General features: G+C 46.1%; 1 pseudogene; it reads left to right on the top strand.

Annotated features, from left to right (window-relative positions):
• The first annotated feature begins 309 nt into the window (after positions 1–309).
• LOC123149417 (nuclear transcription factor Y subunit B-10-like) lies at positions 310–961 on the top strand (annotated as a pseudogene).
• The last annotated feature ends 16,650 nt before the right edge of the window (positions 962–17,611 follow it).

Genomic DNA, 17,611 nt, shown 5'->3' with positions numbered 1-17,611 from the left:
TTGGAGTGGTTTGAAGTGGATTGGGGAGGATTTTGACCTACAGGAAATTTAATCCCTCACAATCCTCTTTAATCCCTCTCAAACCCAATACAACCGAACAAAGGCCTTAAGATTTTGATCTACAATACTTTTCGTTATATGGCTCGGGTATTCCTTTTTTAAGAGAAGTCTCGTGTATTCTTATACATATATATGGTTTCCGGTCATACATGTAGTGTAACATAGTATAACGCACACGCAGGCAAGTCGAGGAAGGCGCGGGCGTTCTGGCCCAACGACCTGGAAAACATCATGCGAGGCGCCCTGCCGATGGACCCGCGCGCCAGGATCCACCCAGACGCCACAGCCCTCGTGGACCAGTGTGTCAAGGAGTTCATCAACATGGTCACCATCCAGACCGAAGCGGAGCGCGGAAAGGACGGCAAGAAGAAAATGACTGGCCTCCACGTGATCAAAGCTTTCGACACCCTCGGCTACAGCAACTACGTCGAGCCCCTCACTGAGCACCTCCGCCGGCACCGTGATGATACGAGCTACGTGGGAGTGGGACGCGGCAACCAGCGAGCCACCGCGCAGCCGCAGGCTGCGACGGGGCAGATGGCGCCACAGCCGTCCGACACCACGTTGGGTCCACCGCCGGCCGGCATCACGGTGCAAGGTCAGTTGCCGGCGGCTGCAGTGACGACGGCAACGGAGGAGATGGCACCACAGCCGTCCGTCTTTATGTTCGGTGTATCGCGGCCGGACGGTGTCACGGTGCAAGGTCAGGCGTCGGCAGCCAGTGTGACGGCGGCGACGGGGGAGATGGAACCAGCAGCACCACGGCTTTGCATTGTGTCAGCCACCTCCACAGAAGCGTGTCTGCCGTGCGTTCTCCGGAGCTGCCCTGGCAAGCAGCTCTAGCATGCCACCTGCCTGTGATGACGAATGAATTAGGGTACCCCTGCTCTTCCTGCTGGCTATCGATGGGATGGGAATATCAGTGATAGGTTATTGTGAACTTGGCATGATTGTTGCTGTACTGTACTATTGGTGTTTGGTTGTGGTTTTTAATTCCTGGTCACCATGTGATTTTGTTTTCTTGCGCTCTGACCGTTAATGTTGCTCACCATGATTTAGTTTTGTTGTTCCACGAATATAAGGATGGTCGTTCGTTCCCACATCAGTCTTATCTTACAACACAGACGGTTGTGCAAGACGATGGAGAAGAAGAAGAAGCAGTGAGATTAGGTGGAAGTCGGACGAGATGTCGGGGGAGCTCACCGGCGTCTCTAGAACCTTATTTAAATAGCATGGAGAAAGTAGAAGAAAGTGTAGCGGTGCCAATGTGCATACATATGAGGCGAACAACCGGAGCGGTGAAAAATTATAATCCTTACTTTTACTCCCTCCCTTGGAAAAACACAAGAGCATCTCCAATAAAAAATATAGATGCGGAAAAAAACATCTCCGCCTCTCGGAGATGTAAACTACAATACCTTGTGGTGCAAATTTGAATCTCCACCTACAGAAGATATAAAAATGTGACCGCCCGCCAACCGCCCAACTGCCAGTTCCTTTCCCTTCCGCGCGACCGGTCTCCACCCGCCCGACTCCGCCACGGACCATATCCACACAAAATCGACGCCGCCGCCCCCCACCCGACAGCCACTGGGCCCGCCGCGACTCCCCCCCCCCCCCCCCCCCCCCCCGTCCCCCACCGCCTGCCTCGCTAGCCGACCGCCTGGATCCACCGGTTCACTTTCGGCCGCCGCCGAGTCTAAGATTCTCTGGTGGCTGCGGCTGGCATAAACACCTTCCCCGACGAGGTCTATGATGGGGTAGGATTCATACAAGCCTTGACCCCCGCCGGAGTTATTGGAGGCGTGTCACTCTGCCTGCCTAACGGCCACGAGGCTTGGCCATTCTTCCGGCCGTGCGAAGCCACCCGCCTGCCGCGCGGATCTCCCGCCAACGTGCGACTATCTCTTCTGCCCTGCAATCGCCGGCCCCCGCACCCACCACCGCCGATGGCTGCCCAACCTGTAGCCCGCCAGTTTCGTCCACCCCGCAAGCAAGGTGACGAAATTCCTGAAGGTAAAAAATGATGAAACTTGACATTTTTTGTTAGGGGTGGAAAGTAGTTTGACGGTGATTTTTTGCATAGTAGATGAGCTCATGTGACTCATCTTTCTTGGATGATACCTCGTTGGATGCGGATTTTGATTTTAACGAAAAAGTGGACATTGCAATGCTAGTGGCAATGCACAAAGGGAAGAAGCCAAAGCACAATGGCTCCGTGTATGGTTGTCCGTTCATTCGGAGAGAATGGGTTGATGTGCACAAGAGGTTGATTAGCAACTACTTCCGATCACCACCCATTTTTTTGGAGTGGTACTTTCGACGCAGGTTGAGAATGTACAAAGACTTGGTCATCCACATTTGCAATTACGTGAAGCAGCATGATCAATCCTTTGAGCAAAGGAGGAATTGTGCAGGGTTGCTTGGACATAGCACCGAACAGAAGGTTGTTGGGGAGCGCAGTATTTCAAAAAAATTCCTATGATCACGCAAGATCTATCTAGGAGATGCATAGCAATGAGAGGGGAGAGTGTGTCTACATACCCTCGTAGACCGAAAGCGGAAGCGTCTAATAACGCGGTTGATGTAGTCGAACGTCTTCACGATCCAACCGATCAAGTACCGAACGCACGACAGCTCTGCGATCTGCACACGTTCAGCTCGGTGATGTCCCTTATACTCTGGATCTAGTTGAGGCCGAGGGAGAGTTTCATCAGCACAACGGCGTGTTGACGGTGATGATGAAGTTATCGACGCAGGGCTTCGCCTAAGCACTACGATAATATGACCGAGGTGTAAAACTGTGGAGGGGGGCACCGCACACGGCTAAAGATCAACGCGTGTGTCTATGGGGTGCCCCCTCCCCGGTATATAAAGGAGGGCAGGAGGAGGCCGGCCGGCCTCAAGGGGCGCGCCTAGGGGGGGGGGGAATCCTACTCCAAGTAGGAATCGGTCCCCCCTTTCCTAGTCCATGTAGGAGAAGAAGGTAGGAGAGGGAGAGGGAGAGGGAAAGAGGGGCCGCGTCCCCTCCCCTAGTCCTATTCGGACTCCCCTTGGGGGGGAGCACCTCCTGGCTGCCGCCATCTCTCTCCCCTAAGGCCCACTAAGGTCCATTACTTCCCCGGGCGGTTCCGGTAACCCCTCCGGCACTCCGGTTTTATCCGAAACCACCCGGAACACTTCCGGTGTCCGAATATAAGCTTCCAATATATCAATCTTTAAGTCTTAACCATTTTGAGACTCGTAGTCTTGTCTATGATCTCATCTGGGGACTCCAAACAATCTTCGGTACATCAAATCACATAACTCATAATAAAATCATCATCGAACGTTAAGGGTGCGGACCCTAGGGGTTCAAGAACTATGTAGACATGACCGAGACACATCTACGGTCAATAACCAATAGCGGAACCTAGATGCTCATATTGGCTCCTACATATTCTACGAAGATCTCTATCGGTCAAACCCCATAACAACATATGTTGTTCCCTTTGTCATCGGTATGTTACTTGCCCGAGATTCGATCGACGGTATCATCATACCTAGTTCAATCTCGTTACCGGCAAGTCTCTTTACTCGTTCCGTAATGCATAATCCCGTGGCTAACTCATTAGACTCATTGCTTGCAAGGCTCATAGTGATGTGCATTACCGAGAGGGCCCAGAGATACCTCTCCGAAACACGGAGTGACAAATCCTAATGTCGATCTATGCCAAATCAACAAACACCATCGGAGACAACCATAGAACATCTTTATATACACCCAGTTACGTTATGACGTTTGATGGCACACTAAGTGTTCCTCCGGTATTCAGGAGTTGCATAATCTCATAGTCATAGGAACATGTATAAGACATGAAAAAACAAATAGAAATAAACTAAATGATCATAGTGCTAAGCTAACGGATGGGTCTTGTCCATCACATCATTCTATAATGATGTGATGACAACACATGTGTATGGTCAGGAAACATAACCATCTTTGATTAACAGCTAGTCAAGTAGAGGCATACTAGGGACACTTTGTTTTGTCTATGTGTTCACACATGTACTAAGTTTCCAGTTAATACAATTTCTAGCATGAATAATAAACATTTACCATGATATAAGGAAATATAAATAACAACTTTATTATTGCCTCTATGGCTTATTTCCTTCAGTCTCCCACTTGTACTAGAGTAAATAATCTAGTTCACATGGCCATGTGATTTAACACCAATAGTTCACATCACCATGCGACCAAACACACAAAGGGTTTACTAGAGTCAATAATCTAGTTCACATCGCCATGTGATTAGCACCCAAAGAGTACTAAGGTGTGATCATATTTTGCTTGGGAGAGAAGTTTAGTCAACGGGTCTGCCACATTCAGATCTGTATGTATTTTGTAAATTTTTTATGTCTACAATGCTCTTCACGGAGCTACTGTAGATAATTGCTCCCACTTTCAATATGTATCCAGATTGAGACTTAGAGTCATCCGGATCAGTGTCAAAGCTTGCATTGACATAACTTTTTAAGACGAACTCTTTATCACCTCCATAACCAAGAAACACTAAGATAACTTTGACCGATGTCCAGTGATCCACTCCTGGATCACTATTCTACCCTCTTGCCAAACTCATGGTGAGGTACACAATAGGTTTCGTACACAACATAGCATACTTTATAGAACCTCTGACTAAGGCATAGGGAAAGACTTTTGATTCTCTTTCTATTTTCTGCCATGGTCGGGTTTTGAGTCCTTACTCAACTTCACACCTTGCAAGACAGGCAAGAATGCCTTCTTTGACTATTCCAATTTGAACTACTTCAAAATCTTGTCAAGGTATGTACTCATTGAAAAAACTTGTCAAGCGTCTTGATCTCTCTACATATCTTGATGCTGAATATGTAGGCAGCTTCATCAAGGTCTTTGTTTGAAAAACTCCTTTCAAACACTCCTTTATGCTTTCCAGAAAATTCTACATCATTTCCAATCAACAATATGTCATTCACATATACTTATCAGAAAGGCTGTAGTGCTCCCACTCACTTTCTTGTAAATACAGGTTTCACAATAAGTCTGTATAAAACCATATGCTTTGATTACCTTATCAAAGCATATATTCCAACTCCGAGATGCTTGCACCAGTCCATACATGGATTGCTGGAGCTTGCACACTTTGTTAGCACCATTAGGATTGAGAAAACCTTCTGGTTGCATCATATACAACTCGTCTTTAATAAATCCATTAAGGAATATACTTTTGACATCCATTTGCCAGATTTTAATGCGGCAATTGCTAACATGATTCGGACATACTTTTAAGCATCGATACGAGTGAGAAAATCTCATAGTAGTCAACACCTTGAACTTTGTCGAAAACCTTTTGCGACAATTCGAGCTTTGTAGATAGTAACACTACTATCAGCGTCTGACTTCCTCTTGAAGAACTATTTATTCTCAATGGCTTGATGATCATCGGGCAAGTCAATCGAAGTCCATACTTTGTTCTCACATGTGGATCCCATCTCAGATTTCATGGCTAAAACTTATTTCGTGGAATCTGGGCTCATCATCTCTTCCTCATAGTTTGTAGGTTCTTCATGGTCAAGTAACATGACCTCCAGAATAGGATTACCATACCACTCTCGTGCGAATCGTACTCTGGTTAACCTATGAGGTTCGGTAGTAACTTGATCAGAAGTTTCATGATCATCATCATTAACTTCCTCACTGGTTGGTGTAGGAATCAATGGAACAGATTTTTGTGGTGAACTACTTTCCAATATGGAAGAAGGTACAATTACCTCATCAAGTTCTACTTTCCTCCCACTCCCTTCTTTCAAGAGAAACTCCATCTCCAGAAAGGATCCATTCATAGCAACGAATATGTTGCCTTCGGATCTATCATAGAAGGTGTACCCAACAGTTTCTTTTGGGTATCCTATGAAGACGCACTTCTCCGATTTGGGTCCGAGCTTATCAGGCTGAAACTTTTTCACATAAGCATCGCAACCCCAAACTTTAAGAAACGACAACTTTGGTTTCTTGCCAAACCATAGTTCATATGGTGTCGTCTCAATGGATTTAGACGGTGCCCTATTAAACGTCAATGCTGCTGTCTCTAATGCATAACCCCAAAATGATAGTCGTAAATCGGTAAGAGACATCATAGATCGCACCATATTTAATAAAGTACGGTTACGATGTTCGGACACACCATTATGCTGTGGTGTTCCAGGTGGCATGAGTTGCGAAACTATTCCATATTGTTTCAAATGAAGACCAAACTCGTAACTCGAATATTCGCCTCCGCTATCAGATCGTAGAAACTTTATTTTTCTTGTTACGATGATTTTCCACTTCACTCAGAAATTCTTTGAACTTTTCAAATGTTTCAGACTTATGTTTCATTAAGTAGATATACCCATATATGCTCAAATCATCTGTGAAGGTGAGAAAATAACAATACCCGCCACGAGCCTGAAGCTAACGAGCGATGTGTCCGGCAGGTATCGATGCTTCTTCTGCACGCTACCCAAACAAAAGCTTCGAGCACAAGCTAACGAGCCTTCCACAGAAAGCTACCCGGATGGCTTCTCTCGTAAGCCACTCAGTCCATGTCAGTATCACACTAATGCACCGTCCCCAAAGATTATATGACGAGTTGGAAATATTTGACAGTGCAGTTCAAGGATCACATTTGCAATAATTTTGTCAGAGGTACAATACAGTCAAAACATATGCCTACCGCAAGGACCGAGTGTTTGGAGGCACATTCTTCTTATACATATGGTGAGCATGCATCCCCAACCATATCAGCCGCTCATATGGGATACGACAATGATCCAACAGATATACCTAAGAACGGTACGGATCCAACAACCTCACGGGCCATGCAAATAAACATAAGCAAAGATACACACCTTATGAATTGACAAGATCTAGGGATGACATCACCGAATCAACCGTCTTGACAATGGTCATCAAGGTCATTATTCCCACACCAGACAAGGTGATATCATGAAACCTTGTCACCCTATTATATGGTTGGCCTCAACAAAGAGCTCTGTACAGCTACAAGCCCCGAACATATGTCATATGTGGGCGGACCTAGGTCAGAAAATAAGCAAAAGGAATAATGCCAACAATATTGCACTAACCACAGCCCTAGCCATATGAAGAATCAAGGACATGTGTGGCCAAGTTATTTCAGTAAGGTATCCTGACAAAGAAAATCATGACCATTAAAGGGTAAGACGAACAACAAAGGTATGATGATTTTTGCACGACCAACAGGGTCCGGATACCCAAATCAGTTGGAGGACATAATTCCATATGGATCCACAAAGGCATACTCTTAGCAGCCTACTCTGTTTTACAAGGATCTCGCTGACCCGCTAGGAATGGTTAATATGGAAAATCCAAATAGGTATACCGACAAAATGAGAAAGTCAAAATCTGAACAATCAGCTCAGACCCGGTATACTCACCGACAGAATCAAGTACATGGTCAGTCTATCAGGAAAAGCATTTGTCTGTCAGCCCTTGTCGGGCCAGTCTCAAGATGTAAATATTTGAGGTATGACACAACTATAACTCCATACACCGTTTATATTGCTCCTGACAAAAGGCAGTCAGATCTTTGGTGCATATCTCATGCTCGAGCTAAAGAAATAAATCAAAATCAGTACCACCTATGAGCAGTCATATCCTGTCAAAAGATGGCCATGATCAATTCTCAACATTTATTGAAACCAGAAGGCCTGCATTTATTTGAAGCAACCCCATGACAGAAGTATTATGGTTTTCATGACAAAAAGGAAATTTATGCTGAGATCCATTGGAGATCACCGCAGATATGGAAGAATCAACGTCAGCAAAACGAAGTGTTATATGAGCAAAAACCCGTAAGAATTTGGGGAAAGGTGAAGCAAACCACCCAGAGCAAGGTAATCAAATCATATAAAATTATTGGGGGAACAATAACTAAAGGAAAAGGATACCCAAGCTGGAAACGGTGTCCTCAAGTCATACTTGTTCCCTGAGCAACTAAATCTCAAGGACGAGATTTCTTTAAGGGGGTAAGTGTTGTAACAGCCTGGATTTTGGCCCTTTTCTTTTTCTTCTGACTTACTTGATTTTTTCTTTGTTTTTCTTTTTGGAGTGGTTCTGTGGCCTTGTCATCTGGGAAGTCATCCTCATGTCCCTTCCCAAGTGGCTCATCATCCTCAAAACCTTGCCAAGATCATGTCACTCCACTGCTTGACCAAACCCTAAAATCTTTTTCTAGGGAATATTCCTTTTTCCTATTAAAGGAATAACCTTGTCTGCCCTAGGTTGTGAAGCAACCCATATTTTTGTCCATCCAATAATCCCCAAATAATTTCTATAAATTGTTTGGGTCATATCTTCCTCAAATATGGCAAAATATTTCATTGGCCATATTTCCCATCATGCTCAATAAATTAATTTCCTATTCTGTCCTAAATGGCACATTGTGAAGCAAGTGCTATTTATCTTTGCCCATTTGCTCCCAAACTTTTTGGGCATGATATATCATCCAAATAATTGACCCGTGCCAAAAATCAACTTTATTTGCCTAGCCAAACTTCCTCAGTGATTTTTCAAAGTTCCTATTCTTGTGCTCATATTATCTCACTCCTTTGTGAAGCCTTTGTGAAGGAAGTGCTAGCTAGAATTATCCAAATGAATTGAAATTTTGCATGCCTATTCTTGTGCTCATATCTCACTCCTACAAATTTCAGCTCTATCCCTTGATTTATGTGAGCACAATATCAAATCTTTGATTCTGTCAATATTTTCAGGTTGTGAAGCAAGTATATTTTATATTGCTTCATTTTGCCTGAAAATTTACTAGAGCATTCTCCTACCCAAATAACTTCTCTCCACCAAGTTTGGCACCATTTCACCTAGCCAATATTTCTCCAATAAAACTTGCAAGTTCCTGGACATAGGGAATAGCTGTGAAGGAAGTACCATTTTGGTAAAACCAATTGGTATGAAATTTTTACAGCACTTTTATCTGGCCAAATCACTAAGCCTTGCAAAGTTTCATCTCTAGTGGTTACTATATGTGAGTGAACCATCATGATCTTGATTCTGGACCCATAATGTGAGTTACAAAGCAACTATATTAGTTTGTGCTCCATTATGCCCCAAAACCTCCAGGATCATAGTCCTTCCTTAGTTAATCATCATAGACAACTCCATTGCTCACAAACTCCTTCCTGTTGATCAGCAGTTTTCACCGAAGTTTACTGCAGTAAACTTCAGAGAGTGCTTACCATTTAACCAGAACAGTTTTAATCGATCTATCACCGTAGTTGAGGCCTACCCAGGATGAACTATGCACTAGACAACATGTCCAAGTCCCTCACCCCTGCTAGATGCCAGTGCACGCGGTGACCGCGTTAATGGCTAGCCTATGCGCGTGCTCCACTGTCGTTGGCCGCGCCCAGGATGGATTCTTGCTCGGGCCCCTCCTCCTCTCGTCGCCTCCGCGTGCGTGACCGTGTCCAACCTCTTCCTCTCGTCGTCGCCGTTGCCTTGGACCCCTCTCCCCCTCCGTCAGCTTCCTCACCGACGCAAGCCGCTGCGCGTTCACGAGCGAACAGTGGCGGTTTGGCTCTGTTCGTCGCCACCGTCATTGTCGGGACTCCGACCCTAAGTCACAACGATCTAGCATGTAACACTTCATATCACTTTGCGGCCTCACGCACGGTATTCCCATGGGTGCTACCTTACCTGGCCCAGGACCGTTTGCGCCTTTTGGCTCACGTATATGATAGCGTCGCTAGCATCCATATGACCAGAGAACCCGGGCCGACATGACTAGTCGTGAACTCAAAGTGGCACTAACTTACAGGGACAGGCATACAAGAATCAACCTCAAGCATGTCGGTCAACAGCGTATGAATCCGGGCTGTAGCACTGGGCTAACAGGACTCCGGGAACCCGGGCTGTAGCAGGCTAGGCATGACTCTGGATGTCACCGCGTGACATTTCCCCGAAGGGACAGACACAGGAACAAAGTGAATCACATGCCGGCCAGTCAAGTGTTCCGGAGAAGTAGTGCTGGGCTAGCAGGACTCCGGTGAGCCGGGCTGTAGCAGACTACTATGGCTCATGGAAGCACAAGACTACATTTCCCCATAAGAGAGGCTACCAGGGATAAACAACTAGGTTGTCAGATCCCACACATAGCAATACACGTTACACGTACGCATAACATGCAAGTATGTGTTGTACAACATGGCATCACAACATAACTCAAACTCATATAGATAAAGGCCCAGAAGAGCCACAAAGCATTCAATACAAACAGGGGTCTCATGACCCAATATTCAGAGCATACAAGCAACGGAAGCATTACATGTCTGAGTACAGACAACTACAAAAGGAAAAGACTAAGAAGCCTGACTAAGCACGACCCTCCCAAGGGTACAAGATCGTAGCTGCGATACAAGCTACTCGTCGAAGTCACTAGTGTAACCAACTGCAAAACATAAATAAGCAAATGTGAGTACGAAGGTACTCAGCAAGTCTTACATCAAAACTATCTACATATGCAACATTATCAACAAAGGGGGTGGTGGCATCTTAATAGCAGCAAGCCAGCTTTGACTCAGTGGCTAACCTATACTACGAGTATCAGAAACTTCTTTGAGGTGAGAAGACACACACGAGTCCACATATTCACCATATCAATACTCCACTATGGATCCGTTCCCGTCTCCCTACGAGAAGGCCATCCATAGTACTCACGCTTATCTTGCGGATTTTAGGGTATCCATTTCAAGTTGTCTATGTACTTCATAAGTCCTCCAAGTTTCCATATCCGAGGAAAACAGCTATTCGAATAGATAATGTTGACCCTGCAGGGGTGTACTTCTTCACACATGCTCTCGCCACTTATCGCCCTGTACACGTCATGTACCTCACCAACCTTCAAGCGGAAGCTGGGCGAGGGTGTCGACTATTCGAGTTCCATCCGCAAGGAGTTCCGGCCGAAGTCTCCAGTACGGCCCCAAACGATGTGTGCAGGGTTCCCAAGCCCACCATCCGGGTGCCACTTGGTACACTGTGCCACGGTGCCTAGTCTGTCCCAAGCCTGTCCCGTCGGAAACCACCTGGTAGACAAGTAGCACTACCTAAAAACGCCAGAAACTAGTTGCAACTCCTGGACAGAGATCAAGTGGATTAATAAGCCGAGAGGGGCCGGATAACCGGAACCCAATGTGTGGTAGTAACTGGACTGGGACAACATACACAGAACTCGGTGCTTAGGGACAGTTCCAATGAAACAACCCACCATGTACTCCTACATGGCCTCTCATCGCTACCTTTACCAAAACGTGTTCACACACTTAGCCTTCTCGGTAGGACATGTTCACCACTCCGATTCATTCCCGATGAATCAGACCTGACACAACTCTAAGCATAACTGGCATAAAGAAAACAAGCATGGATGAGTAGGCACATCAAGGCTCAAGCAACTCCTACTCATGCTAGTGGGTTTCAACTATTTACTGTGGCAATGACAGGTCATGTAGAGGAATGGGTTCAACTACCGCAGCAGAAAGTAGCAGTTTGAATCGTTGTTGTCCTAATGCAGTATAAGGAGCAGGAGCGAGAGAGTGGGATTTACCAAAATGCTCAAGGGGGTTGCTTTCCTGATAGACGACGAAGGGGCACTGCTCCTCTGACAGGTACTCGGGAACACCTTCCGAAGTGGGACCTATCAAGAAAAAACGGTGCCGGCAATCAATTCACAGACAGATGCAACAAATGATGCATGAGCATGACATGTGCAAATGCTAGTGTTTGGGCTAATGCAAGATGCTACCAAATTGGTTGAAGCTCATTTGAATCAAAGATTCAAATGCAATTTCAAAATGAAGCATTTAAAATGCCCATATTATGTTTTCACTTATACAACATGTATAAGTTAGTTTTTCATGCATGTAACTGGCATAAATGGATTCCTTGAATTTTTCTGATAATTTTTCATATATAATTTATTTCATTCTGAGCTACGGTTTGAATTATTATGATTTTTAGAAGTTTAAGCAATATTCTGGAATTTCCTCAGTTAAAATAATTCCAGAAAGCAATTATTGCATCAGCTTGAGGTTAGCATTGCGTCAACAGGTCAACTGGGTTGACCCAGGTCAAACCTAACCAGTGGGACCCACTGGTCAGTGACTAACTAAACTAACCTAGTTTAATTAACACTAACCTAGGTTAAACTAATTAGTTTTATACCTAATCTAAACTAATTAACCGGGCGGGGCGCACATGTCAGAGACCCAGGGGAGGTCACATCCCCTGGTCAACTGAGCAAAACTGCCAGCGGCTCGACCCAGGGGAGCGGTCGGAGTGGCGCCGGCGACGACGAGTGCGGCGGCCGGAGCTCGGGTGCGTGCAGGTTAGCGTTGCGGGGTGCAAGCGGGTAAGGGGAGGCGCTAGCGAGGCTCAGCGCGGGGCAGCAAGCTCGGTGGACACTCGTTTGGGACCAAATGGTCATCGGAGCGTTGCCTCCGACGAGCTCGGGCGGCGGCGCTGTTCGGTCGACAAGGGGGCGACGGCTGCGGGGCGTAAACGAGCTCGGCAAGAGGGGGAACAGACGCAGAATCTCACAGCGGAGGCGACGGGATGGTCAGCGGGCTCGGGGACGAGTCGGAGACGACGAACGGGCGCCGACGACGATCTCGGCGGCCGACAGGTTGAAGACGACGGAATTGATGGCGAAGAAGAGCTCCCGGCGATGTGTGGCTCGATGATGAGGATGAAGGCGACGAGGCGAATCTCTGGGGCACGTCGGGGAGGCGAGAGGGAGGCGATGGCTGCGGCTATGGCGAACGGTGGTGACGGACTCCGTTCGGAAGCGAGCAGAGAAGGGGGAGCGGGTCCATAGCGAGAGGGGAGACACGCAGGGGTCAAAGGAGGTGCGTGGCGACGCGAGAGAAGGTCTAGGCGACGGGAGGACAGCTAGGCAGGGTGGAGGTGGCGCGCGGTGTCCGCGCGCGTGCGTCGTGCCCAGCTTCTCCTCTGCCTACTGGCAAGAGGTAGAGGACGGGGCTGCCCCTGGTGGGCTGGGCCGCCAGATGGGCTGGCCAGCTGGGCTGTAACAGTGCCAGGCCAAAGGTAAGCTTTTCCTTTTTTGTTTTCTTTTCTATTTCTGACATTTGTTTTTGACTTAAAAATAAATACCAGCACAAATATAAAAATGTTGAGATTCCTTGTGACCACTAGTTATAATATACCAGAGGCCCTCACCAAATTCCAACATTTTTGGAGCCTCTAAAATATTTATATTATTTAAAACAGCTCCAATTCAAATACATATGGGGTCATTCAAAAATCCAAAATGTTTAGCAAAAATGTGCATCACCTTTGGTTGTTGCTTGCAACATTTTCCAAAGACCATGAACATTTTTGAAGAGCATTTTGGGTTTATTGAAATTCCATTTTTAAATTGAACCTATTTGAATTTGCTTTGGTGCTAGGGTTTGAAACATCCCCATTTCAATTTCATTTGAAACTTAACATGATGCACAAAGCAAACCTATAACATACCAGAACTAGGGATGTGACAACTCACCCCCACTCAGAAGAATCTTGTCCCGAGATTCAGGAGTTGGCGGAAAGAAAGCGGGGTACTCAAGTCGAAGACGATCTTCTCGCTCCCAAGTAGCTTCTCTCTCGGAATGATGAGACCAGTGAACCTTGAGAAACTTGATGTTATGACGTTGAGTGACACGCTCTGCTTGATCCAGAATGCGAACGGGGTACTCTCGATAAGTGAGGTTATCTTGGAGATCAAGCGTTTCATGGTCCACTCCGCGGATGGGATCCAAGAAGCAACGCTTGAGTTGAGAAACATGGAAGACATCATGAAGTCGAGAAAGATGTGGGGGTAGTTCCAACTGGTAGGCAACCTCTCCTCATTTAGCGAGAATGCGAAAAGGACCGATGTAACGAGGAGCCAACTTGCCCTTGATACCGAAATGATGGGTACCCTTCAAAGGGGTAACTCGAAGGTAAGCCTTGTCGCCAACTTCATAAGTCACTTCCTTATGACAATGGTCATACTGGCTCTTTTGACGAGAGTGCGCTGTTTTCAAATTCTCACGAATGATGCGAACTTGCTCTTCTGCCTCCTGGATCATATCCGGTCCAAAGAATTGTCTTTCACCGGTTTCTGACCAGTTCAAAGGTGTTCGACATCTTCGTCCATACAGAATCTCAAAGGGTGCTTTCTTAAGACTGGATTGGTAGCTATTGTTATAAGAAAACTCGGCAAAGGGAAGACATTTTTCCCAATCCATACCGAATGAGATAACGCAAGCTCTAAGCATGTCTTCAAGAATTTGGTTGACCCTTTCCACCTGACCACTTGACTGAGGGTGGAAAGCGGTACTAAAGGAAAGATGGGTTCCCATGGCATTCTGGAAACTTTCCCAGAAATGAGAGGTGAAAAGACTGCCATAGTCTAAATTGATCTCTAGTGGAACACCATGGAGTGACACTATTCGGGAGATATATAAGTCAGCGAGCTGACTAGCAGTGATACTCTATCGAACAGGTAGGAAGTGAGCCACTTTGGAGAGACGATCAATGACTACGAAGATAGCATTATTTCCTTTCTTGGTCCTGGGAAAGCCGGTGACGAAGTCGATACCAACTTTGTCCCATTTCCACTCGGGAATAGCTAAAGGTTGAAGGGTGCCAGCAGGTCTTTGATTCTCTGCCTTAACGCGACGACAAACGTCAAAGTTGGCAATATACTGAGCGATTTCTCTCTTCATCCTAGTCCACCAGAACCTCTGGCATAGGTCCTGATACATCTTTGTACTACCGGGATGAATCATGAGAGGGGATTCATGGGCCTCCTTAAGGATTAGTTGTTGCATCTGTTGACATTTGGGAACCACCAAACGGTTTCCAAAGTAAACAACACCTCGTTCATCCATAGAGAAACAGTCGGCAACTCCCTTCGAAAATTTTTTCTTGATCCGGGAGATTCCTGTATCATGCTTCTGAGCTTCTATGATCTGATCCGTAAGGGTAGGTTTCACCACCATGGTAGAAAGGGAACCATGAGGAGCTATGTGAAGGTTAAGCTTACAGAATTCCTCTTGGAGGGGTGATTGACATTGTTGCAACATGAGGTTGTTGCAATAGGATTTACGACTTCGAGCATCAGCCATGACATTGGCTTTGCCTGGGGTGTAGGTGATTCCTAAGTCATAATCTGAGATCTACTCCAACCAACGTCTCAATCTGAGATTCAGATCCGGTTGGGTGAAGATATACTTGAGACTCTGATGGTTATTGTAGATTTCGCAACGGTTACCAAGAAGGTAATGTCGCCAAGTCTTAAGTGCATAGACTACGGCTGCAAGCTCTAGATCATGTGTAGGATAATTTTCCTCATGTGGATGCAACTGTCGAGATGCATAGGCAATCACATGATGATCCTGCATAAGAATGCAACCTAGTCCTTGACGCGAAGTGTCTCAATAGATAACAAAGTCTTTAGTGAAATCCGGTGGCAAGAGTATGGGCGCAGAAGTCAGGCGTCTTTTCAGTTCCTGAAAACTGTGCTCACACTGTGGGGTCCACTCAAACCTTTTATCTTTCTTGAGAAGTTCCGTGAGGGGTTTGGCCACTTTGGAGAAGTTTTCAATGAAGCAGCGACAATAACTGGCTAGACCAAGGAAACTCCTAACTTGTTTGACCATTTCGGGTGGAGTCCAATCGAGAACGGCTTTAACTCTCTTGGGATTGACAGCAATGCCCTTACAAGAGATCATGTGGCCCAAATAGCTCACTTCTGGCAACCAAAATTCACACTTGGAGAACTTGGCATAAAGGCGGTGCTCTCTGTGTTTTTCTATCACAAGTCTAAGATGTGCGGCATGCTCTTCCTCGTTCTTCGAGTAAATAAGAATATCATCGAGATAAACCACGACGAACTTATCTAAGTACTCCATAAAGATCGAGTTCATCAAGCGGGAGAAAGTAGCTGGAGCATTGGTTAGGCCGAATGACATCACGGTGTACTCGTATTGACCATAACGAGTGACAAAGACCGTTTTGGGGATGTCCCCATTTCTGATTTTGATTTGGTGGTAGCCTAACCTCAAATCCATCTTTGAAAAGACTAAGGATCCAGCGAGCTGATCATACAGGTCCTTGATCCTGGGGAGCGGATACTTGTTCTTTATCGTGACCACATTAACGGGGCGATAATCTACAACCATCCGATCCATACCATCCTTCTTCTTGACGAAGAGGACAGGACAAGCCCAAGGAGAAGAATTGGGACGGATGAAACCCTTTTGCAAGGACTCATCAAGTTGTTTCTTAAGCTCGGCTAACTCCAAAGGTGCCATCTTGTATGGTCTCCTAGAGATTGGAATAGTTCCTGGGATAAGTTCTATGACAAACTCTACATCTTGTTGTCTCTACATTAATGGCCTTGTTCACAAGAGCCTAGAAAGTATCACAATGTGCAGGTGGAGATCATGACGCAACTTAGGGTTGAGACCCTTCCGGAACCTAGCCTGCTTCTTAGCGTCCGTGGACACTTCTTCTGTAGCATAGCGGGCGAGGTTTCCAAACTCTCTACTGTAAGCATCAACAGGCAGCTTACCCTGGGTAAAACTACAGAACTCTTCCCTCTTGCGGTCAAAGAGAGCCTCAGGAATGTAGTGCTCACGAAAAGCCTCGGTGAAATCCCTCTAGGTAGGAATCTGGCCAGCTGGAAGCATAGCCTCATAGCTCTGCCACCAAATACTAGCAGGACCTTCCAGGTGATAGGTAGCATAGGTGACCTTGTCACCTTCATCTACGTTCACAGAATGCAACTTGTGAGTGATGCTTCGGAGCCAGTCATCTGCATCGAGTGGCTCAATGGAATGATGGAAGGTGGGTGGTTTCAGACCAATGAAGTCGGTAATGGAAACCAACTTGTTACGCTGATGTGTGGTGTTCTGCTCAATCTGTGCGAGCAAGCGGTTAGTCTCACGCTTGTTCCTCTCGGATGCTAACAAGAACTCTGCCATGAAAGGCTGGTTAGGAGGATCCTCATCCCTACCATCTCCATGGTTCTCGCTATGAGCAACTGAACCTTGGTTAGCAGACGACATCCTGGCACAGAAACCACGGAAACAAGGATGGAATTAGCATCGACATAGGGATGCGGAATGTAATGCAAAAGCATTGGAAACTCTTGAAATCCTAAGACAATTTGGTAGCATAACGGCTGTAAGTGCTCAAAAAGATTTTGAGACATTCATCAAAGGAATAGCATAATCACTCAGCATCATAATATCAAGGTTCTGGGTCAAACTGATGACACATGGAAGTAGAAGAACTGTACAGAGATACAACCCAACAATCCTAAGACTTTACGGTCTAGTAACACGTCATTCTGAGAGATAGAGGAGAAGCCTAGGCCTTAACCCTCGTAGAAAAGAAGAGGCTGACTCAGACAGAATGACATGACGTAAAGGAGTAAAAAGAGCCTTACAT

The sequence above is a fragment of the Triticum aestivum genome, chromosome 7A (assembly GCF_018294505.1).
Source record: "Triticum aestivum cultivar Chinese Spring chromosome 7A, IWGSC CS RefSeq v2.1, whole genome shotgun sequence".
NCBI classification, from domain to species: domain Eukaryota; kingdom Viridiplantae; phylum Streptophyta; class Magnoliopsida; order Poales; family Poaceae; genus Triticum; species Triticum aestivum.
This window is presented reverse-complemented; position numbering and strand designations above follow the sequence as displayed.